The sequence below is a fragment of the Macaca nemestrina genome, chromosome 12, assembly GCF_043159975.1.
Source record: "Macaca nemestrina isolate mMacNem1 chromosome 12, mMacNem.hap1, whole genome shotgun sequence".
NCBI lineage: Eukaryota > Metazoa > Chordata > Mammalia > Primates > Cercopithecidae > Macaca > Macaca nemestrina.
In genome coordinates, this window is record NC_092136.1 from 34,417,205 (window position 1) to 34,443,958 (window position 26,754).

Genomic DNA, 26,754 nt, shown 5'->3' on the forward strand with positions numbered 1-26,754 from the left:
TACTTTGAGCAAAACATATTTGAAATATTTTCTCCATGTGTAGATGAATACATACAATGCCTTGGTGCTTCACCACATCAACCCAGAGGAGTTGCAACTTCTTGATGCTATTGACCCAGCTTTTCTAGTTCACAACTGTTTTCTGGTATCATGTCTGACCTCTGGGATAAGACAGGGTTTAAGACAATTTATATCATTGGTTTGTTGTTTTTATTTTTTTCCTTCTGAAGTGTGGCTAACTGATAAAGTCAACTTGTAAGATTACCTTGTATTTTAGCACCAATATTTCTCAGTTCTAGGCCCTAAAGGGTTAAACCCTTAATTATTGATGCAAATAATAGCAATTTATTGGTGCAAACTCCTTTTGGTTTTCAGTAGAAAATATTTGAACCTTTTATGGCTATCAGTTGGAATCATGTTTGAAATTGCTAGCTTTAGTGTCAACCAGTAACTGGAAGAGTTGCAGTTTCAATCTTGGGATCCAGAAGCTAAATCTACTCTTCTTTTAACTATAACAGTGGTTCCCACACCAGCAGCATGCGCATCTCCTGGCAACTTGCTAGAAATTTGTTCTCAGGTCCCACTCAAGTAGGATGGGAGTCGGGGCAGCAATCTGTATGCATCCTCCAGACAGTGCATAGGAAAGTCTGAGATCCATTGTGCAAATATTGTGCAAATACACAAATGTATGTAATTCAGCATGGCCAGGTGGATGACTGGAGGAGTTAAATGACTTTCATTTTTGGAAGACACTTAGTATTTGTGACATATTCAGTTGCTTTTTTTTCTCAAGACTTAGGCTCTGTTGTGTCTATTTTTACAGTCCTTTATTTTAATTTTCTTTTAGTTTTGACCATTTTTGCATAACCATATTTCTGTCTTCCAGTAGCCAATATTATTTTCAATGCCTTTCTGAAACTCATAACCGCTGTGGCTTGACCCATCTTTATTTGATACCTGATAATGTTAATTTTTTCTCTTTATGAATTTATTGTTAGTCTTCATGCTTTGGGGTTAGGTTTTAATGACTGTAGCCACCTCAGTAAAAATAAATATGCACATCAACTTTTTCTTATTCTCAGGAATCATAGAACTAAATCACCTTTTATTTTATTAGTTTAACCAATATTTATGAAGCAACTATCAAGAGCCAGGTACTGTTTTAAGTGCTTGTTAGTAACACTGATTTTCTGGTTACTTCTTTTACGAGAGTAATTTTCAGTCAGCTTCTGTAAATATTTTATAGCATAATACCCATTATCTTTGTGAATATCATATCCTTCTTGAACTTTTCTCATATTTTTTGTTGTTCTGTAGGAACTTTATCTTAATTTTTAAAGGCTGTACATCTGTAATTTCTGACTACTTTCCCTTTGTCTCTTTAAAAATAATACTGAACTGTACTAAGTGCCTACCATGTTGTTGGCCAGGACTCCATTTTGCACTTATTACCATATGAATTTAGGTATTAATATTATCCATAATTTACAAATTAGTGACTGGGAGACAGTGTAGTGAAGGTTGTTCAAGATCAAAGAGTGAGTAAGTGGGAGAATCAGGATCTGAAACAGTTGAAACTTAGAGCATGACCTCTTAAATATCATTGTGCATATTACATTTTAAAGCATTACATTTTGATAATACTGTTTATTGCATTTAAATAATTCTTTGTATGTGTCCCCTTAAAATTCTTTTTGTTGCATTTTCCTTTGACTGTTTTTCATTTCAAATCCTGAACTTAAAACAAAAACCTCTAATGTGTAAAGTTTAGTAGACTAAGGATCATAGCTTACAACCCTACAGCATACATTACCTGTCATAGAGTGGTGATTTAATGAGGGATGAAAAAGGTAAAATAATAATTTTGGAAATAATTTTTATTTATCATATTTATATTAATTGTTACATAACTATCCACAGCAAACACTTAACTAGATTAGATATCAACACTTGATTAGATATCAACATTTGGCAGTTACTTCATCAAATGATGAAATTAAAACTTATGAAAAAATTTGACCTTATGACATATGAAAAAATTTCTTTTGTAAGCCCCCTTTTTTTTTTTCACTTTTACCTTCTGAATTTTCTTTCTCTGTCTCTTCTCCCTCCCTCTTTTTTTCATCAAAAGATATCTTTTCTTAGGCACATCCAAAGGAAAGCACTTCCAACAATAGAATTGTTTCCCAGGAGAACTGTACTGTTGTTAGAGGGTAGAATTTGAGTTAAATTCACTATTTGGGTCTTCAACCATGCTCCATGCCAAGAGCACTATTAACCATAGAGACACATTTACACAAATGGTAGAGAGCCTGCTGAGAGGCCAGAAAGTGAAACAGGTCAAACAAAATAATTTTTGGATACTTTCCTCTTCCAAAAAGCTGTTATGAAATCTAGAATTGACCTTTAATGTATTTTATTTGTCACTTGACCCGGAGAATCAGGACTTCATCGTCATAACATCCATAGCACAAATTATTTTAATCCCAGAGTCTCCTCAAGTCTTGTTCTGTTTTTCAAAGATTTGGCAGAAATTACTAAACATGGAAGTATGTACAAAAAGTTGAAGTTATGCCAAGGAATCAGACATATCTTTCAGTTGGTTTAACAAATACAGTAAGCAATCAAGAAAATAAAATTAAGTATGGTGCTCAAAAGAGTGAAAAAAAATTCACAGATTCTCTCCAGGTATCCAGATGCTTTGTTCTGACATGTGCACGTAAATTCATTAACTGAACCAAATTTCTACTTCTGCTCTCTGTTTTTCTAAAAAACACAAATAAAAGACTATCCTTGCTTGAATCTCCTTTAAAACCATGATGAATTGTGGGAAATGGTTAGCTGAGGGAAAATGAAAGTTAGAATTGAAGATAATCTTGATAAGAGAAAGAAATATTTAGAGGCAGGCCAATTTTCTTCATTAGGTAGAGCCTGGTAATCACTAGCGAAAACAAACACATGTTAAGCTGCTAATGGGAACATCTGGCAAGGTAAGTTCTGGGACATCACAGTGATGGAGAATTTCAGGAGTCTCTTGGAAAAACCAACTTTGGAAAGCCAGTGGGCTCTTATGCCTTTTCAATATGCCGCCATATGTGCACAATTATAGACCTATCAAGTAATCCTACTGCAACACTGGCTGAGGGAAGATTTAAAATGATACTGATGATGATTTTCTCTGAGTAGAATCCAGCTCTGGACTCAGAGTGTCAAAACCTGAGGACTAATGGGAATTGATTTAGAACTTGGGTTTTCAAACTCTGTTCCTTAGAGCCTCAGGGTTCAGGGACACTGAGGGTGAACCTAGAGGGGAGACTAAGTAAGCATTCCTACTCTCTACTTCAGTGAGAGTAGCTCTGCTTTAAGTGTTGAGCTCCTGCAAAGGCAGTGTGGTAGAATGGTTAAACATGTGGGTGCTATAATCAGGCTGCTTCAGTTTAAATACTGGCTGAGGACGTAGGAGCTATATGACCTTGGGCAAGTTACTTACCTCTCCATCTCTCAGTTTTCCATATCTGCATAATGGTCATAATAGTAATACCTAACTCTTATGATAGGTTAGTTTAACACTTACCATATAATAAGCATACCATAAATATCTATTTAAACAGAGTTCTGCTAAAAGAAAAGAAAGTAAATCCCTGTAACTATTAATTTTAAGATCATTACAGTTGACCCTATGTATCTGCAGGTTCTGCATCAGTGGGTTTAACCAACCTCTGATTCAAAATGTAGTTAGGGTTATTTCATATGTAACACATATAAGGGACTTGATTTTGGTATACAAAGGGAGTCCTGGAACCAATCCCTGTGAATACCAAGGGACAGGTGCACAGTTATTTTATTTTATAATCCTGTTTTACTAAGGATTTACAAAGCATGTATGTTGAGTTTGTGGATTACATTTTTTAATTTTTTTCAGGTTTAGATCAGGAGACAGGTAGAGAAGACACTCCTATAATGTGCTTTTTATAGTGTCTGTCACAGAGACATAGGTGGGTCAGGGCTTAGTGATGACTTTTTCAAAATGATACTGATGATGATTATCTCTGAGTAATGTTCAGGAGAACTAGGACTATTCCAAAAGAAATGAGAAAAATGAGCAGTGGTTAAGTAGTGAACATAAATTTAAGAACATACACAGAATATGGTGAATAGCTTTTACCTTTCTCAAGTTCAGAATAAGTAAGGAGAATAAATAAGCTTTCAGTTAAAGCACATTCAACAAATGCCTGTCTCTTGCCAGCTACTTTGCTAGGTGTGGAAAGATACAAGATCAGTCTTGAAGGAATATGTAGTTTGTCAGATGAAATATTGAGTTTCCATAGAGTAGAGCAACTTCACAGTGATTACTTAAAATAGAGCAGATTGGTCCCAGAAAGTTGGGAATTGCTTTAAAAATAAAACGGGGGGCATGTTGAAGGGGCACAGGAGCCAATCTGAAAAAGTTCTCAGTGGCTAAAGCTGGAACAATTTGAGCAAAACAATAAATATAAGCTACAACTTAGGATAAATATTCATGAATTTATACTGTTATAAACACATCCTGAATAAATAAATGAATAGGAGAGAAGGAACGACTCTTTCTTACAGGATAATTCAAGTTATAAATGTAGAAAGAATTAAGAAAATAGAAAAATCAACATCAGAACAGTATAACAATAATTGCTGTAAGCAGGATCTATCAGTGCAGGCTAAGATTAGTGAAAGTTTAAGGAAAAACAAGACATTTTCACATAAGTTGTCCAAGTATTTATTAATTACTAAGGAAATATAGTTATTTTACAGTGGAGAAACATGGCAGAGAGCAAGTGATCAAAGGTAACATCACTGGTTATATCAGAAGGTACATATCAGCATGTACCTTCTGAAACGATGTGATGAGAAGGGCACACAGAGCTCTGTGGTATTCTTCCCCCAAATCTATAATCTCAGCTTAATTATGAGAAAACATTAGACGAGTCAAAAGTAAGGGATATGTTACTGATTAGTTTTCTTCAAAAGCAGAAGGGTCATAAAAGACAAGAGGAATACTGACGAACTATCACAGGTCAGAGGAGACTAAGGAGACATGATAACTAAATGCAGTGTGGTATCCTGGATTGGATCCTGGAAAAGAAAAGGGACATTAGTGGAAAAACCTAATGAAATACAAATAAATAACCTGTAGTTTAGCTAATACTGTCACACCAATATTAATTTCTTAGTATTCATAGTCATGCAATGGTAATGCAAGATGTTAACATACAGAAACTGGGTGAAGAATATATGGGAACTCTGTACTATTTACACAACTCTTCTGTACATCTAAAATTATCTCCAAATAAAGAGTTTAAAATACAAGGAATTATTTTAAAATTCTGAGTTACTTAGATATAATTCTGAAACAAAGCAATGGCAAAAACTAGAATCTGCTGAGCAGCTCTCACCTTGCAATTGTATAGAACTTTTCCGGGCACTTTTGCCTGGTCTGAAAACATCCTTCAGAAATGTATTATTCTTATCACTCCATTCACCAAACACTACCAAGGTGTGCTGAGTTAGTTAATGTGTATATAAAATACATACAGAATGGGTATATGAAAATGAGACAAGGTGACTTTTTGTAGCACAAAGTAGTCATTAACAAAAATGCCAATCCGAAATTTCATGACAAGATAACTTTCTACAGTCATGCATCCCTAAATGACCTGATATACCTGAAATGTATCCTTATATCCTTAGGCAATTCTGACATTGTGCAAACATTGTAAAGTGTACTTACACAAACCTCCATGGTATAGCCTACTACACACCTAGGCTATACAGTGTAGCCTATTGATCCTAGGCTACAAACCTATACAGCATGTTATTATACTGAATCCTGTAGGCAATTGTAAAAAAGTATTTGTGTATCTACACATGCTCAAACATAGAAAAGGCACAGTAAAATTATGATATAAAAGATAAAAAAAAAAAAGAGACAATTGTATAAGGCACTTACCATGAATGGAGCTTGTAGGGCTGAAAGTTACACTGGGTGAGTCCAAATGTGAAGACCTAGGACATTATTGTACATTACTATATACCTTAAAACATTGTACACTTAGGCTACACTAAATTCATAAAAAATATTTTTCTTCCTTTAATAACAAATTAACCTTCACTTACTGTAACTTTTTTTTACTTTATGAGCTTATTTTTTTTAACTTTGACTCTTTTGTAATAATTCTCAGTTTAAAACACAAACACATCATACAGCTGTTCAGAAATATTTTCTTTCTTTATATCTTTATTGTATAAACTTTGTATTTTTAAAGTTTTTTTTTTTTATTTTTATTTTTTTTTTTTTAGATGGAGCCTCGCTGTGTCACCCAGACTGGAGTGCAGTGGCATGATCTCGGCTCACTGCAACCTCCACCTCCTGGGTTCAAGCAATTCTCCTGCCTCAGCCTCCTGAGTAGCTGGGATTACAGGTGTGCGCCACCACACCCAGCTAATTTTTGTATTTTTGCTAGAGATGGGTTTTTGCCATGTTGGCCAGGCTGGTCTTGAACTTCTGGCCTCAGGTGATCTGCCTGCCTTGGCCTCCTGCAGTGCTGGGATTACAGGCATGAGCCACTGTGCCCGCCCCGTGGACATTTTTACTTTTTAACTTTTTTGTTAAAAACTAAGACATAAACACACACATTAGCCTAGGCCTACACAGGGTCAGATTTATCAAGTTAGCACTTAAGTGATAAGAATTTTTCAGCTCAATTATGACTTACGGGATTACCGTATATCTGTGGTTTGTTACTAAGTAAAATGTCGCTTATAAGGTGCATAACTATTTTTTCATTTAACATATTAGTTTAGGCTACTGCAATATTTGAAACCTTCAAATAATTAATAGCCATGCCCAACTGGGAAATAGAATTCCTCAGAATTTATCTTAAGCCACAACTTAAGATAAATATTCATGAATGTATACTGTTGTAAATGTATACTGAATAAATAAATGAATGGGAGAGAAGGAACAACTCTTTCTTACAGGAGAATTCCAGTTATAAATGTAGAAGGAATTAAGAAATAGAAAAATCAAAATCAGAACAGCAGAAATTAGACTAGATGTTAAATGACCTGAAAATAGAAACAAAAACAAGATCATGTAAAACAGAGTATATAAATAAATATGTATGTAATTATGTGTGTGTGTGTGTGTGCGTAAACACATATAATTTTTTCCCCTAGTAAGTTGTTTATAATTTCTTTTGACCAAGGTTTAAGTTCTACCTCTCTACACTTGAAACAGACTTTTTTTGGGCCAGCTTTATAGCGTGGACAATTTTTGTGCCTGTAATTATCAGACAACATACAATCTTGTGCATAAATCATTGCTGCTGCAATTAGCTCATTTACCACTTGTGCCCTGGAGACAGATGAAACTGCCCCTCCCTAAACAGCTGGGATGGAATTGCTGGAAGGGCTGTCCATCCTTTTTTTAAACAGCCAAGCCCTCCCACCTCTGCCAGGTGTGTCTTCTTTTACAAGGATTAGGGGAAAAGCAGGCGCTGCTGTCTTTTAAAATAGATCCACTAAATTGCAGGAGTCGATTATGTTGGATCTAAAAAGAGTAAGGTAATTGTCCCGAGGTACTTGCAAGCAGTTTGGATTTATTTTATCCTCCTGTTAGCTCTTTCAACTCCACTTTACTAAACTAATTAAGATAAGAAAAGGAAAAGAAAGCTGTCCCCACAACTTCAAACCAACACTCTTCTTTCAATGGGAACAAGAAAGCTCACCTCTAATTATAGCAAAGGAATGATAAATCTGTCCAATCCATTTGTTGTTTGTATGCCTGTTATTTGTATGGTTACCTCAAACCTTCAGTTTCCATTTTCATTTACAGTCTCTCACTGTATTTTTCCCTACAGTTTTTTTTAACTGAGGCATATGTATGTATGTATCATAATTGTATAATACAATTATATATCTGAGGCATGATTGTATTATATCAATCTGAAGTGTTATTTGTTCATTTTGTTTCTCAATTATGAGTATGGCTTCTTTCCATAGCAGTCCAACTTTTTAAAGGGAATTAAATCAGAAACATTAGGAAATACAGTATTCCTACAAGACATGAGCTAACGAATTAAAATTAAAATATACCATGTCACATAATATTAGTACTTAAAATGTTGATGGAAACTAATTGTTCACTTGTTATGACATATATCCTTTTGATTTCTGAGTCATTAATCTGAAGCAATATTTCTTGGGAGTTCATTTAGATCCTGAGATCCTGATCTATATGAACTTTGTGGGCCTCTCTTTTGTTTGATGGGCATATAAAATGCAGGTGATGAACTCAGCAAGCCAAATTTCATAGGGATTTGGCCCCACTTATCAGGCTCCAAGCACAAAGGAGGTTGACTAAGGGAAGTCTATTTCATTATTGTATTATTCTCTACAGAACTGAGTTTATATGCAGAGATATCATTGTGTCACTTGATTTAACTAAATATATCCTACTTAGAAAAATATTATTTCAGAATTTCAAACATATTAAAATGTCTCAGTACATTTGTAGCATAAGATCACATAATTTAGTTCGTCCATAATGACTTAAAAGAAAATATAATGGCTGTTTTAGAGTTACAGGCTCTACACTACAAATGTCATTGTCTCTCTAGATTCAGTTTGTTATTCCAGCATACACTGAGGTTAAATGTTTATTTGAAAGAAAATTTCTTTTTTGTTTCATAAGAACATAATGAGAACGTGATGATTAAATTATTTTCACAAGATTGCTGGCTTTCTTTATAGTAATAAAATATGACATATAGATTTAACTATGATTCCGGAAATAGTATTATTGTATAAGACATCGATGTTTGTCTTATACAATAAGTGTGTACATTTTTACCACTTTTCCACAGTAAGTGGTAAAAATAACATCTGTAGGACACATTTTCACTATTTTGCTTTTCAAGTTCTTGTAAGATTAGCATTATAGAAGCTTTAAAAAATGGAAGTTATTACAATAAATCTTTCCATAAAAGTATAATAATATCTAAAATTAGACTGTTAATTCTTAGTAAGTTACATACCCAGTTCTTTGATTTCAGATATTTTAACATTAGCAGGTTAGGGGATTTTTTTTCAGAAAAGCACAATGATATGGATTTGAGAAGTCAGTAATGAAAACAAAGTTTTACATATTTATCATTTTGAAAGAAAATATTAATTTCTAGCATTTGCCAATTCTTCTGAGGTTCAAAAATGACAACCTGGTAGTTCCTACCGTTCTACTACACTTCTTTTAACCCTTTCATGTAATCCTTACATGTTCATGATTCAAAATTCTTTAATAAAGAACTATCCACATGTCTCCAATATTTGTAAGACTGCCTAAATGATAAATGAATCTGAAAACAATTCATCCGAAATTATAATTTGTAATCCTAACACCTTTTTATAAGGTACATAACCTTCACTCATACCCCGAGGTCAATATGTATTACAAGTTTGTTTTACTTAAGCTTATAAGAACTCAGATAAAAATAACTGGGTGTAAGTGTGGTTTCCTGTGTTTCCTAGTCTCAGAGGGGGGAATTTCTAGATTAGTGTTTTTTTGTTTTGTTTTGTTTTTTTCTTGCCCTGGGAAATATACAATTCTCTATGTTATGGCCATTAATGTTCAGTATTATAAGTTAGTCCTCAAATACCAATAAGATGATGTGAGCTTGATGGAAGTTAAATGTCCCTAAATCCTATGAATTGATCTGCAGGAGCTGTTTTCCACATGAGTGGTGGCTTCACCCAGGCAGACATCCGCAAAACCGTGGAGGTCAGGGTGATGGAGGAGGAGTGGGCTTGGCGGCACATATGCACTCTATTCCTGACAGTGTCTTGCTTCGGCAATGGGAAGTGAAGCGCGTATACCATGCTCAGTGGCATTTCCAAATGCAACTCAGCTGGGGGCCCAGGCTTATTGCATCAATGGCACATACCAGGCAAAAAAGGAAATACATAATTTTGTCAAAGTAGTAGATCACAATCTACCAATCCTTCCCTCCCCCTTCAAAATCATCACCCCCACACACTAATAGCTCTAATAGACACAGACTTTATGCATATTTCAGTCACAGCAGTATTTCTAATGCATATGTGAAAGGGCCCTTAATTTATGTCTACCAACTGTGTGGTGCCCTTCTTTTGGGTAATGTCATCATCCTAATGGTGTTTCTATTATACTCAAAGGTAGTAAATGAGGCTTATTGCAAGAAGGTAATTGATTTTCACTGAGTGAAAATGTAAATAGCCATAAGAAATCCTATGAAAGATAAGCAGTTCAAAATTGCCAGGAAAAAAAAAATGATTTGTATACATGGCTTATTGGTGCAAGTGTATAAAATGTTTCTTTTTTCAAGTCGATACCCAAGATAACTATATTTCACATCATTTTATTTCAAATTGAAGTAAAAATTGAAGAATTTTGATAATCTTGCTTTTACCAGTTTAACTGTGTATATTATGAAAATTATCGTCTTATGTGGAGGGGAACTTCCTTTTGTCAGTGTGTCTCTGTAATGGACACAATGTAAATACAATTCCTATTATGGATATGTAAAGATAAATAACTCGTCTTTGGCCTTTCTATAGTAAGAAAAGTAAACATCTGTATCAATAATGTATTCTTTTAAAATATCTAAGCCAAAATCTCATTGAAAGTTAACACACATGTCAGCCTCATATTCAAGTAAAAAGCAAAGCTCAAAATGCATTTTATTATTATAAGGAAGTATCAGGTAGAATCATGTGGCTTAGAGACTTGATCTGATGTGAATATAGACCAGTATTTTCTCATCAAGTAAATATCATTCTAAAATTTATATTAGTAAGAGAAGAACCAAAACAACATAGAATATCTGAAACAAAATATTTTTTTGCTAAAATAAAATCAATTTAAAAAATATATATTAAAGAGCTTATAAAACTATATTTGTCCCCTCCGCCAGTGAAATATCATAGGCATCTGCACACTGGTATCATAGCAAATATTACTTACATCATCATTGTTTTCTCAATCTAAAAGATGCCTTTCTTTAAAGAGCCACTTGACGGAAAAGGAACATTTTAAGCAGAAAAGTCTTCTTTTTCTACTTGATTTTTTTGTAATGGCATTTAAAAAATAGATTATATATTTTTTCCACTCCCAGTACCCCATTTTGCTTATGATTGATAAAGAGCTTTTATTTCAGGAATTATAAAATAGGTAATGAGAATGTTTTTGATTTCTTGCCTTAGAAGTTCACTTGTTTTGAAAAGAAAGTTATCATTTGTGTTGACCTTTGGGTTGGCAGATGGAGAGATTTGATACATTTTATTCCTGCAGGAGAGTAGGAAATGGAGCAGGAAAAGAATCCAAATTTCCTCTCACTGAAGGAAGTTTAGAGGTAGCAGTTCTTTTCTTTCATGTTCAACATTGTCATCATAAAATCTTAGCATCTGTTTTACTCTTCATAACATACTTTTTGGCTGGAGGCAAGCCATACTTAGCTTAATTCAAACAGGGAGTAAACTGAAAGCATGTTGACTTACTGCACAGTGCTATGAACAAAATATACTCTATGGGGAAAACACAATCTTGCATGTTTATTTCATTAGGAAAAAAACATCAAATAGGTTTATCACAGTGTGACTTTGCAGTTTCCACATTTCAAATTTGCTAGTTCATTTGAAAACCCAGGTCTTTGTTATGTTTTCTCTGAATTTTTTACTACCTCAGATTTATCATGCTGTGAGTAAATAATGAAAACAGGAATGGCTTAAAGGCTACTAAATAATTACTATATTCTGGTATGAAATTGCAGTAAAAAAGATGGACAGGGCATCAGTAACTCTATTTAGTGTGTTTGATAGGGAGTGTATAGTGAGAAGAACTGTAAATGGTACTGACAAATATGAGTCTGAACATTTCAGGAAGACATTTGTTCTGTTACTGATAATCTTAAAACCTTTTGGACAAAGGTAAAGTTGGACCACTAGAAAAAGTATTTGGATAATATACAAGAGAGTCTGCATTATTCAAAAACAACCTCATAGTTTTATACATTTGTATTAAGAATGTTTATTTTGGTTTTATTTTGAGATATTTCTAGGAATTAAAAGTTATTTTAACAACTTTATCTGTGTTAGAAAAAATAGCTTTATTATATGTTATTTATAGCATCCAAAATCAAACAATATTTTGTTTTACAGACTATATATCCTTGCATTATTGATTTTTATACTAATTATGTGCTTTAGATTATACAGAAAGGCATATCTATGAGATATGCCTTTCTAAATCTTGAATGTAATAATAGGTACAATTTTCTTTAAGATTGAGATGAGAATATCGTTGCAATATGTAACTGTGGTTCAGTCACAGATCCTGAAAACTTTAATTCAGGTGCATTGTGGGCATATAAAATTTGAGTTCAAATGCTTTTAAGAAGTCATGCCATTTTGTCATTTGACACTAATTTTCAACCCAGCATGCTTTGGCAATGACTGAAATTAGTTCCAAGTGAATTACAGCTAAGCTATTTTCTACCATCTACAGGAAGTTTTTTATGCCAACTGAGTCAAAAGAGGTATTTGAAAATTTTTTTACCATGTATTATGGTATGGATAGCATCAGTGTAGATAATCAAATATCCTGATTGTACACACGATTAAGATGTCACTAAGTTGCTTTTTTGGCTAATATTATTCAATCCCATTTATATTCTTGTTTATCAGAAAAAAGTAATACTTGCAATTATCTGCTTTCTTTCCAAGTCATCAACAAGTGTGATTTCTGTGGGGTTTATGGTATACATTCTGACCCATTGGAAAATGGGCTAAAATCATTTCCTGCATGACAAAGAGTTATCATTGAATATGTCAACTATCTGCCGACTTAGAAAAAACGTTCTTTGGGGATATGTATCAGGCCTCATCCTTTGTGCCTTTAACACACAGTGGAGACTTGAATTTTTATGAGAGTTTGAGGCAGAGAATTTATGCAACATGAATATTATGAAGATTGACTACAAGGAAACAGAAGTTTCTAGTCCTTAAATAAAATTGGGCCTTAAACACACGAGTAGCTATTATGAACTAATTGAATATTTTGAATTTTCATTTTTCTTAGTCTGTAAAACGAAAAGGACTCATGGTGGATGGAGATTTGATGTGACTTCCATATTTCATAGATTATGCAAATGATGCTGGTTTGGTTAGTACTCATGTAATAGTAACTACACAATGATGGGAAATTTAGAAAGTATGCAATGAAGTTGAAGGTACCGAATTCAACATGTAGGGATACAAACAATAGTTAAATATATAGTACTGCATTGCTGTAGAAAAAATTCAAGGGCAGCTTCATAGATAGGGTTGCTGTGCTTTAAGGGTTGAACACAGTAACAAAGTATAGCAAATGAATTAAGAAACTTTCTAAAATATAACCTTTCCTTAAGTAATATTTTTTTCCATCAAAAAGGCTAGAGTCTCATAATTTTGTGTAAAGTTTGGCATTTATATATGAAGATAGTCTTCCTTTAACATTTAAAATCTTCCATTGTGATAATTTACATGCTTTAAAACTATACCAATAGTTTAAGTAAAAATAAAAAAGTAATAAAAAGCACATCAAAGTAGTTATGACGAGACAGCCAGATGGCAGAGAATTGCAGCACTTGCTGTAATTTTATCAAAATTACTATTGTCATGGCATGTTAGTTTTCATAAGAATTTGTACAGTCACTGATCTCATACAGACAAATTAATTTCAGGTTCTCTCATGTGTAGTCACATAACAGCTATACTTGAGCACGCACAAAAGAAAATTAAATAATCATAGTCACATAAACTTGAAAAGCAGCACAATATCGTAAGTTTACTATTCCATAACGTCTTGGGATCAGTGATCATTTCTGTTATGTTAGACTCAAATTGATCCACAGTGGAACAGCCATTATGTAGTTTCTGCTATGTTTAGTCTTCATTATGTAAAGGTACTGTGTCATGTATTCTATTAGTGAAGAATTGTTATTAAGGCAGTAATGTTGTAAGTCCTGTATTTATGGCCTTTCTTCAAGTTTCATTCTTTTATCTCTCTTTTTTTTTTGTCTAAAGGGATAACAGAGCTCTTTATGCTTCCTTTTAAAGATAAATACAGATATGAATTCCCAATGATTAATGAGTTTAAATGATATTTGAATTAAGTATGTTTATTATAGGTTTCAAATGTTCTCTTTCCTTTCTTTGTCAATAGTTATGAAAAGAAAACCTGGCACTTTGTGCATTTTATATAACTCTGCTGTTCATATTCAGCTAATCAAGCTTCAGTTCTAAAGGCTTCTTCCTGAAGTCATTGATTTTTATAGCCTCATTCCGTAGCCCAGTTCTTTCTACCATGCCATATGCCACCATGTATCAGATTGGCTGTATTATTATTACACACTAGGCCTCAGTTTCCTCATCTGTGAGATGAATGCTTATTTGCCATATTTATTGTGTAGGTGTGGGAGATTATGATGATAATTAATACTCACTAAAGTAACTTTTCATTTTTACGACCTTAAAATTGAAAAAACAAACATTTTATTACCTATTCCAATGATCTCAAGCAACTTATTCAAGCAGGTATAAAATATATCACCTGGCAAAATGAGAGCAGTCATGAAGATCTTAGGAAAAGTCACGTTAAGCATTTAATTTTTTCTTTTGTTTACCAAAAAAGTTTAATATTTGATTTTATATTTTTGCCCCTAAACAGGAAGAGTTGCTTAGTTCATTGAATTTTACTCCTCTGTGCTCAAGGGCTCTGTGGTTTTAAATGTATACATAGCTTTTATTTCATAAAGTGTTTTTATATTAATAGTAATGGATGTTTTAAGAATTTCAAATGTGTAGACTTTAACTTTTGAAATGTATAAACTATAGATGTTGTTTTCATATGGAAAAAGTTATTTTAGAAAGTTTGTGGCTTTTCGAGTTAGCACTTGTTCTACTGTCTTTTTCTCAGCAGATGAGATGGGAGCTTTAATATATGTCTGTCTTTCGGAAAAGGTTATAATAGGCGTGCCCATGGAAGTAAACTCTACATGTTGTTCTATGGTAGTCTAAAATGTTACTTTTCTCTTTAAGATACCAATAATGTTAATTCTCAAATACTTTAGTTGAAATTAGTATAGAGAACATAATTCGTACTCAGAATTATGAAGTGATACATACGGCAAAATGCCTCTGAGTTCTATTACTAAATTATAGCTTCAAAAATTAAATGAGATGCTAGAAGTTTATAACAGAGAAATTAATGGAAATGCAGACAAAGGTATTCATTATGACATTATTAAGGGTAATAACGATTTGGAAACAAGACATCGACCATGGGGGCATTGCTAAATAAACCATATTTCATCAATTCAATGAAATATTATGAAACATGAAATAACATTTTCCAAATAGTTGTTAATAGCATGGGAACTTGCTTATGCTCTAATTTTAATTGATAATATTAGGATATAAAATGTATATATGTCATCTAAATATGTTTTTAAAATTCTAGAAATTATCATTTGGAAAGGACAGAATGAAAACTTGTCATACTGTTGAAGTGACTGCCTCTGGATGCCAGGACTATGGAAATAATTACTTCTTTATGTTTTTCTATATTTTCCTAGTATTTTACAATGAACATGTAATGTTCTGTAATACAGAAAAAAAGAATGGGAAAAACATACATAAGAATTTACAATATCACATATAACTTCCATTCCATATAATTCTTTTTTTTTTTTTTTTTCCCGAGACGGAGTCTCGCTCTGTGGCCCAGGCTGGAGTGCAGTGGCCGGATCTCAGCTAACTGCAAGCTCCGCCTCCCGGGTTTACGCCATTCTCCTGCCTCAGCCTCCCGTAGCTGGGACTACAGACACCTGCCACCTCGCCCGGCTAGTTTTTTGTATTTTTTGGTAGAGACGGGGTTTCACCGTGTTAGCCAGGATGGTCTCGATCTCCTGACCTCGTGATCCGCCCGTCTTGGCCTCCCAAAGTGCTGGGATTACAGGCTTGAGCCACCACGCCTGGCCTATAATTCTTTTTAAAAAATATCATGTAGTACTTTCTTTATTATGTTATATATTTTTACATGTCTTTTTTCCTTAAGATTGTGAAAAAAGATTGGAAACTATATCCTTTGTTTCTAACATGAGACCTGTAGATAATAGTTGCTTAGTATATCTTTACTGAATTAATGAATGATATTCCACAAGCATACATATTTTTACCTAATTGTCATTCATGTGCTTACTACTACTGCTTTTTCTACTTACCATTGCCACATAATGCCTTTACATAAACTTGATAATGATAATTTAAATGTTATAATATTCCGTGGGATAAAAAAGCATATTCAATCATTATCCTAGAGATAGGTATTTAGGTCATTTCCTATTCTTGTTTTTATGGACAGAATTTCAGTGAATGTTCCTAATCATGTACCTTTGTGCTCCTAAGATAAATTCCTAGGACTTTACTCATTTTTCAAAAGGTATGATCATCTTTATAATTCTTGCTATATATTGTCCTATTGTTTTAGGTTCAACTGGTAATATAACCAGCAACTAGTGAGAATATTGATTTCCTTCCCAAATTCAAATGAAAGGAATGTTTTAAGTTTAGCTCTTTTTGTTACATTTGGTGGATAATTTTAAAAACTAGATTGCCTTAATTTGCATATATCTGATTACAACTTTCCATGTAATCTGTTTTTCTAATTGTGTTTTTCTTTATGTGAATTCTCTGTTAATATCCTGTTCTCTTTTGGAGTTTTTGAAATTTTAAAAAATACATTTGGAATACACCAATTACACATTAGAGATTAAACCGTTTGCATGTTATATTTGATGCAAATAGTTTATCCAATATGTTTGTCCTTTAATTTAGTTGGTTTTCAAAATATAAGTTTTTCAATTTATATGTTCTAATCACTGATATTCTGTATAATTATTTTGCTTCTGAAAATGAACAACATTTGTCAGTACAACACAATGACATATATTGTCAACCTTGTACAAATATGAGTCATTTGTATATTATTTATTATTTTAAAGTATGTAATTATATGCTTTTAGATTAGATATTTAGGCTATTTGTTTCCTCTTTGGATTTTCTCTTTCTGTATCTCTCCTCATTTTTCAACTCTGCCTTTCCCTCTGTTTTTACTTTTCTTACACTTACTAAGTGTCTTCCTCATTGTTCCTTGTTCCATCATGATCCTTTGATTGCCCAGGATGGAATTGAGACAGCAGCCAATTACCATATTGTACTGCCATTTATATCCTACTGTGATCTATTGGTTTAAATGCCTGAAAAACCTCAAGCCTTTGTTTTAATTGGGAATCTATACATGTGTTATTATATATATATGCATACACATGGACATATGCATGTATTTTATTCTGAGGGAAAACAACACATTTCTAATGATAACTTATTTGTCCATAATTACAAACGAAGGCAGGGACTTGCCATGTTTCTGGACAGCTGGACGTGAAGCTGAAGACTAGATTGCCTCCCTATCATGCAATTACCTCGATTCTTGGGACCAAGTCTATTGTTTATTGATCTTGATCCTTCCTTAGAGTAGAGCCTTTGCTGTGTGGTACCAATGAACTAATGATACTTTGGATTCTCACACTTTGAGTGACTCAAGGAACCTCCTCTGAGCTCACTGAATGGTTGTCATGATGGGCAGATGATGGTTAAAACTAACAAAAGTCACAGTGTGACATTACGATGCCATTCATCCAATCCTATAGTCACTTTTGGGTACCAACCATGAGTCTAGCACCAATCCAAATAAAGTTAGGAGAAAACATATTTCCTGCTTTTGAGGTACTTATTATCTAATTGGGGACATGTAATGTGTATGGGGTGGGGTAGGTGTGTGCCTATACACACACACACACGAATAATTTTTATTGATAAAGAGTAGATAAATAAACACATACATACACACGCGCACACACACGCACACACACACACAATCTAAAAGACACTAGATAAATCAGAAAGACTGTAAAGGTACAAATCTGTATGTTGTAGAATTTAACATTAGGGGAAACACACTAAAAACGAGGTGACATAAACCAGAGGAGGTGTCACGGGTTGAATCGTATCCCCAGAAGATATGTTGAAGTCCTAACCCCCAGTACCTGTGAATGTAACCTCATGTGGAAATAGAATATTTGCAGATATAATCAATTTAAGATGAGGTTATACTGAATTAAGGTGAGCTTCCATCCAATATGACTGGTGTCCTTTTAAGAAGAGGAAAATAGACAGAGACACAGCTAGATACACAAAGGGAACATACTGTGTGTCGATAGAGGCAGAGATTGAAGTGCTGCAGCTTGTAAGTCAAGGAGCACCAAGAGTTGGTGGGAAACCACCAGAAACAGGAAAGAGGCAAGAAAGAATTCTCTCCTACAGATTTCAGAAAGACTATGGTCTTGCTGACACGTTGATTTTGGACTTCTAGGCCCTAGAACTGTGAGATATTTAATTTCTGTTGTTTTAAACTTCTAGGAAGATATGAGACTGTGCTCTGAATGAAAATGTGGGATTAGGGTTGGTAAAGCAAGGGGACTCCATGTGGAGAAAACTCATTAGCAAGGGGAAGAATGAGTGAATAGGGACTGTAAAGACTGGAGTGATTACCTATGAGACTAGTGCAACGTAAATTGAGGTAGATAAAGTGATCCTGCCGGTGGAAGGCCTTTGATAACATAAAGTAGAATCGATCCATTTTATGCTCTCACTTATGTAATAAATGTTTCCTAATTACTTATTGTACACCTAATTAGTAATAGGGAGTCATTTGGCTCCCAGAGTTATTTAAGAGGACGGTTGGCTGTTGGACAGCACTTTCTATGCTTTTATTTTTCTTAACCTCACCACCAAATTTTTAAATTAGTTATTTTAAGTATGTAGTTTATTTGCATGGTTCAAAAATCAAAGTTTCAAACAAGTATATAATAACAATTTTTCCTCCTACACAGTCCCCTACCTTCCTTGTCAGGTCATTCCCACTTCCACCAAAAAGTCACACCTCTTAGTTACTTGTGGATCTTTGCAGAGATTTTTTTAATGCATATACAGGGAAATATGAATGCATTCCCCATTCGTTCCCTTTACACAAGTGGTAATATTGCATATACTGTTTGTACCTCACTTTTTTCCACTTAACAACACATTTGAGATTTTTCTGTGTCCGTACACAAAATGTGCTCCCTCTGTTTTTACTTTTTAATGCATATTGTTCCATTGTATGGATGCACCATAATTTATTTAAATTGCTTTCTAATGGTGAACATTGAGGTTGTTTCTAGTCTTATGCTTTTTACGTCAATGCTGTAATGATTAACCTTGCACTTTGTTCACTGCATACATGTATAAATACATAGAATACATTTTTTAAAGTAGTTGGAATAAGGAAAAGGATATGTATGTATTTAATTGTTATAGTTGTTGCCAAATTGTCTCCCAAAGAGTTGGTACAATTTACACCTTCACCAGCAACATGTAAAAGTGCCTGTTTCATACATAGCTTTGATAATACAAGATATTACCAAACTTTGAACCTTTGCCAATTGGCAAGATTTAAAAAAAATGGTCTGTCCTTGCAATTATTTTTAGTGGAGTGTTTTTTACATTTAAATTTTGTTTCCCTTTCTGTGAACAGTCAATATCTTTACCCATTTTTCTGTTGGGATTTTTGTATTTTCTTATTGATTTTTAAGAATTTTATATAATGGGAAGTCACCCCTTTGTGATTTGAGTAACAAATATTTTTCCTGGATTATAATTTTTTTGACTTTACTTATAGTGAATAACTTCATGCAAAAGTTTACTTGGATTTTATGTGGGAATAAGGAAGGCTTTCCCTACTTTAAAATTATAAAGTAGGAGAGGTGCAGTGGCTCATGCCTGTAATCCCAGCATGTTGGGAGGCCAAGGAAGGAGGATGGCTTGAGGCCAGGAGTTCAAGACCAGCCTGGTCAACACGGTGAGACTCATCTCTATGTATTTATAAAATTTTTAAAAATTACAAAATAATCTAAGAGATATTTTCAAGATGGACACTTATAGTACTGAAAATGATGAAAGAGAAGTGGCCAAACATTACCTCTAAATTTTTTTTTAGTTTGGGAGGTTAGGAGATAGGGGGAGAGTTGATCTAATGATTAGAGACAAACATCTCTATCTTTTTCAATGTGTGTTTTAGAGTTGTCAAGGGTGCTGTTTTTGTTTTTCTAGAATTTTCTAGAGCATCAGAGATGAGGAAGCTATATTTATGAGAATAAGCAATCATCAGTGGGAAATCAACACTGACAATTAGTTTTAAAATAGTGTTTCAAAGGATCTGTGAAATTGTCTGGCTTTGGAGGCTGGGAGAATTGAGCCAAAGAGCTGTTTTATTTATTGATGGTACAGGTAAAGATTTCATTTCTCGTATTTTGATCTTTTATTTATTCAATTGACAATACTTATCCAGCACCTCTTGTTTACCAGATGTTATTAGTACTGTGGCTCCAGTAATAGATAACAACAACCCAGTCCACATCCTAACATAATTTGCGTTGTAGTTGGAGACTAAAAAATTTACATGCTTACAGATTGCTACATGTTCCATGAAGGGGTTGAAAGGGAGATGGAATGAAGAGGAACGAGGTGAGGGCTGCGTTATACAGCACAGTCAGGAAACTTTTCTCTCCGAGGTGAGAGTTGAGCTGAGGAATTGCTGGTGATACAAAGACAGACTGGGGGGTGGGGGTCGGGTGAATGTGTGCTCTGGCAGAGAGATTAGCAAAGAGCCTGAAGCAAGAAAGGTCTTGGTTTATTGTAAATACAGAAAAGCAGATTTGACTGGAGCAGAAAAGCAAGAGGGAGAGCAATATTGCTGAGCATGGAGATATGAGTATTGTGGACTTGGCAGAGTTTGGATTTGATTTTAAGAGTAGGGAAGACAGTGAATAATTTAAATGGGGTGTGGCATAATCTAATTTTAATTTTTAAAAGATCATACCAGTTATGCTATTCTATCATGTGAGAAATTATGTAGAAAAGGATTTGAAAAAAATATAAAAACAATTCTTGTGGATATTTTTGCCATTGCTGGCAACTTCAAACATTCCTCTCCACTGCACCACCTCCCCACCCCCACCCCCACATTAACCCTGATACTCTTTAGACATCACTCTATTGATTTTTTCTTAGAACTTATCTCATGCTACAAACATATCATATATTTTATGTTCTTAGTTCTCTAAGTTTCTCACCTCAAAGAACCTTTATCTCCACAAACTTTGGCCATGTATTTGCCCTGCCTCATTTTGGCTCTCATCTTTAAGTCTTTCCATCTCGGAAAACTCACTAATAATGATACTAATAGTAGTGTCTACCATTTGTTGAGCTCCTTCTATATATCTGAGCTGTTATACCTACCAAGCTCTTTCTCTTAAATACTGCACAACCCACTGAATCTGTGTTATTGTAACTCTCATTTTATAGATGAGGACACTGAGATTGAGGGATGTTATATAACTTTCTTAGGTCACAAAACAGCTGGCCACATCAGGACTCAAGCCCAGGTCTATCAGATATAGAAAATCCATGATTTTCGCGCTCAAGCCTCTCCCTTCCCAACCATCTTATATTCCATCTCTTGCATCTTTCGCCCCCTTTCCCAAACTGAACAATTGAGTCCCTAATCTCATCCTTATTCCATTTCAGCGTGGCCTTTCTTGATTGCAATACCTGTAAAAGCCACACCTTAGGAAAGCTATTTATTATAAAAGCTCCTTTGCCAACATCTTAGAATTATCTGGCGCCTCCATTTTTTTGATCCCCTCTGTCTAATTTCTTGCTGACCTCTGAATTGTCAGGATGTGGAAAAAAGTCACAAAATTGTGCTAAATATCTCTCATCACAAGTTTATGCTGTCTAATCTCATCAGAGCATGTCCCAGGAAAATGTTCTTTACTTCTCATGGTCTCCTTAACAAATATCCATTGGTAGCTTTTGCAAGCCTTTTTCTCAGTTTTCAACTCTCCAGATCCAAACCCTTCTGTTGTATTGTTACTACTGTAGTTAGTACCCTTCTGTGAGCCTTGGTTTTCTCACCTGAAATACAGAGATGGAGACGGGTAACACACAGGGTTGTAACAAACATGAAAGGATGGACCTGTGAGGAGCACAGGGCATCTGGCACTTAGGAGCTTAGTAATGTTCACTGGATCTGAAATAAATACCAGTGACCTTGTCTCATCTTTTCTGTTTCACAGAAGCTGACACCTTCGTCTCTATGTCAAACTTAAAAACATGAAAATGTTTTCTAGCTGTTTAAAAATATTCCAAAATGTGAGTCCCAGTGTTTTGAGCTTCTTTTATTAGAAATTTCTTTCAATGTCCTCTGATTAATTTGTAAGACAAAATAATAGGTATAAAGGCCATTAACCATTTGTTAACCAAATATTAACTAAATTCTTACATAATTGGTGGTGAGCTTGAAAAATGAGAACCATGATTTAGTTTGTTCAGCCAATGATGCATTTCTCCCATGAATACATATATATTTTTTTCTGGTAGGTAGGGGACAGTTTTTGGTTTTAGGCATGACAGTTATTAAAACCAAGTTACAAAATATCCACAGTTAAAAGGAGATCTTGGAACTTCTGTATCATGAAATGTCAAACCAAGATTATGACAAATAATGAAGCATATCATATCTTATTGCTTATTCAAAAATAACATTTTAATGATAATAATTGTTATTATTAAGGCTGGGCATGGTGGCTCACACCTGTAAACCCAGCAGTTTTGGAGGCCAATGTGGGAGGATCATGAATCCACAAGTTCAATACTAGCCTGGGCAACATAGTAAGAAAGATCTCATGTCTACAAAAAAAAATCAAAACCAAAAACTAGGTGGACATGGTGGCATGTGTGCCTGTAGTCCCAGCTACTCAGGAGGCTGAGGTGGGAGGATTGTCTGAACCCAGGAGGCCAAGGCTGCAGTGAGCTGTGATTGTGTCACTGCACTCCAGCCTGGGAGACAGAGCAAGACCCTGTCTCAAAATAAAAATTAATAACTTAGTGAAAACAGATAGTTTTTTTTTTTACCATTAATAAATAAAATAACTGTAGTTGATCCTTTTACAAATATTATTTTTTAAGTTTATTTTTAAGATGGGGTTAACACATAATTTGTGTGTTATATGTATTAAATATTATATTCTTACAATAAAATAAGCTAAAGAAAAGAAAATGTTATTTTAAAAATCACAAGAAAGAGAAACTATATTTACTATTCATTGAATGGAGCTAGATCATCACAAGGTCCTTATATGAGTATCTTCATGTTGAGTGGGCTGAGGAGGAAGAGGAAGAGGAGAAGTTAGTGTTGCTGTCTCAGGGTGGCAAAGGAAGAAGAAAAACTGCATGTAAGTGGACCCTCAAAGTTCAAATCTGTGTTGTTTTTAAGTGTCAACTATACAACTATGTTTTATTCTTTAGCTAATCTTTTTTTACCTCTCCTGTTTTGTGTGTAATGTATCTATATTGTACATGCCATAGTATCTGCATCAATTAACAAATAAGTACATATTCACATTTTGGACTACATACCAAGTTTTTAAACTTATAAGACTGGACAATCAAATAATTTCTGGACTAGAATATAAGATCTAAGTTTTACAGCAGAGCATTTCAGGTTCATTTCCAATGATTTCTCCTGCATTTAGCCAGACAGAAACTTAATATGACAGTGGTTTTCAAACTCTGTGCATATTAGAATCACCTGGTGGGGGGATCTTTAAATAATCACAAAGCCTAGGTCAAACCCCAGACAGCTAAACACAATCTCTGAGAATGGGACACAGGCATCCCTATTTTTGAAGCTCCCCTGGTAATTTAAGTTGCAAGCAAGTTTGGCACCCATGACACATGCCTTGGTGTTTGAAGCCTATAGGCCTTTGCAGGTGGTATTCCACCCACTGCTTTGTCCACGGAATGCATTCCTCTACTCTTCATTAAAGACTCAATTTAAATACCCATATATTTGAACCTTCTTTGATGCCACCCACCCCAACCCAGTCATGTAGTCAGTTAATCCATTTTCAGTTTTCATATAATGCTTCATATGTTTTACTTTCTGTAGCCTAGTTATTTGTTTACATGTCAATCCCCTCCACATACATGCTTTTATATGTGTCACTACATTAAACTTCGGTGACATTATATAACAAAAACTGTGTTGAACAGGATATTTTAGCACAAACATTTCATGGCAGCCCTAAGGTCTGAGAATTAATGGAATCATGTTATCTGAGGGGACTCTGACACTTTTTCTTACTCATGCTACTCTCCTTTCACTACTAATTTGAGCAATTTAAAAGAACCACCACTTATTGAGCACTTTCTGTGTGCCACACACACTCATTTAATCATTGTTACTACCCCTTAAGGGAAGTATTATTATTCCCATTTTATGACTGAAGAAACTGAGGCTCATAGAAACTAGATTAATGCAAGGTCTCTCAGTTAAAAGGTGACACAGTTGGGACCCAACCCCCCTCTTTCATTGTGCTTTAGTTTGTTTTCCCTTCTAAATCCTCGATCTCTAGATACAATTTGCCACAATATAAGATATTTAAGAAAATGGAGTGTATTTTTTATGATATCATTTTGACCTTTGCATGGTAGACATTTAACAGCTTAGATGATCTTGATCAGTTAGTGATCTTGGGACCTGTGTGGACTTCCTTCTTGATTCCTACCACTGAAGGCTCCACCCGGGACCTTTACACAGAGGCTGACATCCAGTTGGCTTCACCCACTTGGAAATCCACTTAAGCCCTAACTTTGCAGCATTGATTAAAACCTGTTAGAGAAAACTATTTCTACTGAAAACCAGCATCACAAAACATATTATTAAGGATGTCTTCATTCTTCTATCCAAACTGCTGCATTCATATCCTTGAAATAATCCTTTTCTCCAAATGTTCTGTAGTTATCTCTTCAGTAGAATTCAGGCTAACATCAGGCTTTTAAATTTCAGAAGATAATGATAGAGAGACAGAACCCATAAATGTTATGAGAAATATGGTTTTTACATGCCATCAGATAGGCGTATTGCTATTAGAAGAACACAAGTGGAGAGAAGATCAGCAAGAGAAGAGGAAAATTAAGCAAGTAATAACATAAGCAGCTGGAGAAAGGGAAACACTGATGAGCAAGATAAAACGAAAAATGAAGCATTTCACTGAAAACCCATTATTACCAGGAAACAATTTTTAATATGGCTAAAAGCCTGTTTAACAATAAGAAGAGGACTTAACAACATTAACAAAATAAGGAAATTCTGTAATCCCAAATATAGCTAATACAGAATCAAGGAAAGGAGAATGCTAGATGCTTTAAATTTTGCCATAATGAATGAAATTTAAATCACAATAGAGCACTATCTAAAACATACTTTTCATTTGGAATATTGGAATATTGGTGGTTAGAAGATAAATGTATATTCAGATGCTGATTTCCGTTAAAAGTCGTGGTTGGATACAACTAAATACCACTGATTGGACTCCTTATGGTTGTGCGCGTCTAACTGATAGGTTGATGGTCATGAAGGATTATAATTAGGGTAGTGATTGGTAAACACCATGGAATAAAAATGGTTGACATCATATCAATTAGAAAAAGTTAGCAGCAGGCTTTTAAGCTGGTTTTGAATAAAGTAATATGTTCTTGCTATATAAAAATCACCCCAAAATTAACGACTTAAAATAAGAAACATCTATGATCTAACATAGTTTCTGAGGATCAGGAATCCAGGAGCAGCTAGCTAGGTGGTTCTGTCTCAGGGTTTTCCATGAGGCTGTAGTCAAGCTGTCAGAGTTTCTGTCATCTGAATTCTTGAGTGGGGCTAGAGAATCCACTTCCAAGTTTATTCATGTGATTGTGGCTGTTGGCAGGAGACCTCATTTTCTGGTCAAATGAGGCCTCTCCACAGGGTTTCTAATGGTGTTTCAGCTGACTTCCCTTAGGGTGAGTGATGAAAAAGAGAGAAAGAAACAAAGAGAGGGAGGGAGGGGAGGGGGCAGAAAAAGAGAAAGAGAGAAAGAGAGAGAGAAAGCGATATCTCTGGTGTCTGTTCCCCTTTCTAAAAGGACAACTTACCATCCCACCCTTATGATCTCATTTAAGCCTCATTTCTTCCTTAAAGGCCATGCCTCCAAATACAGTCTTTGCGTATTAGGGTTTTAACATAGGAATTTTGAAGAGCCACAATTCAGTGTAGGAGGGAACTAGACAAGATTGGAAATGCCAGGAGGCAGGGATCTTTGAGTGCTATCTTAGAGGGTGCCTACCACAAGTGTAGTTGTGTCTCCTGGACTATTTCCTGCCCTGATGGTTTCTCATGTCATTCAAACCAGACTCACCAAAAACCTTTCCCTTTTGGAATTAACTTTGGAGTTGGTTTGGATAACATTTTCTCAGGCTACTTGTAGACAAAAATGAAAGCATCATTAATACCATTCTATTAAAATATGAAAATTATATTATAAAATTACATGTATATTCATTGTGTGTATGGCCTCCCTAAATAAATATTCTATTATGTGTAAATAAGCAGTGAAGGGATTGTTGTACAGTTTTAAAACCATACTGACCTGCCACTGTTTTCAATAATAT

The 26,754-nt window shown here is 34.5% G+C and overlaps 1 protein-coding gene across 13 annotated transcripts in view; it reads left to right on the top strand.

The window, feature by feature from the left end:
* The window catches only part of LOC105471497 (doublecortin domain containing 1), a 503,306-nt gene that overhangs the window by 323,196 nt on the left and 153,356 nt on the right, over positions 1–26,754 (top strand). The gene's annotated exons all lie outside the window — the stretch shown is intronic.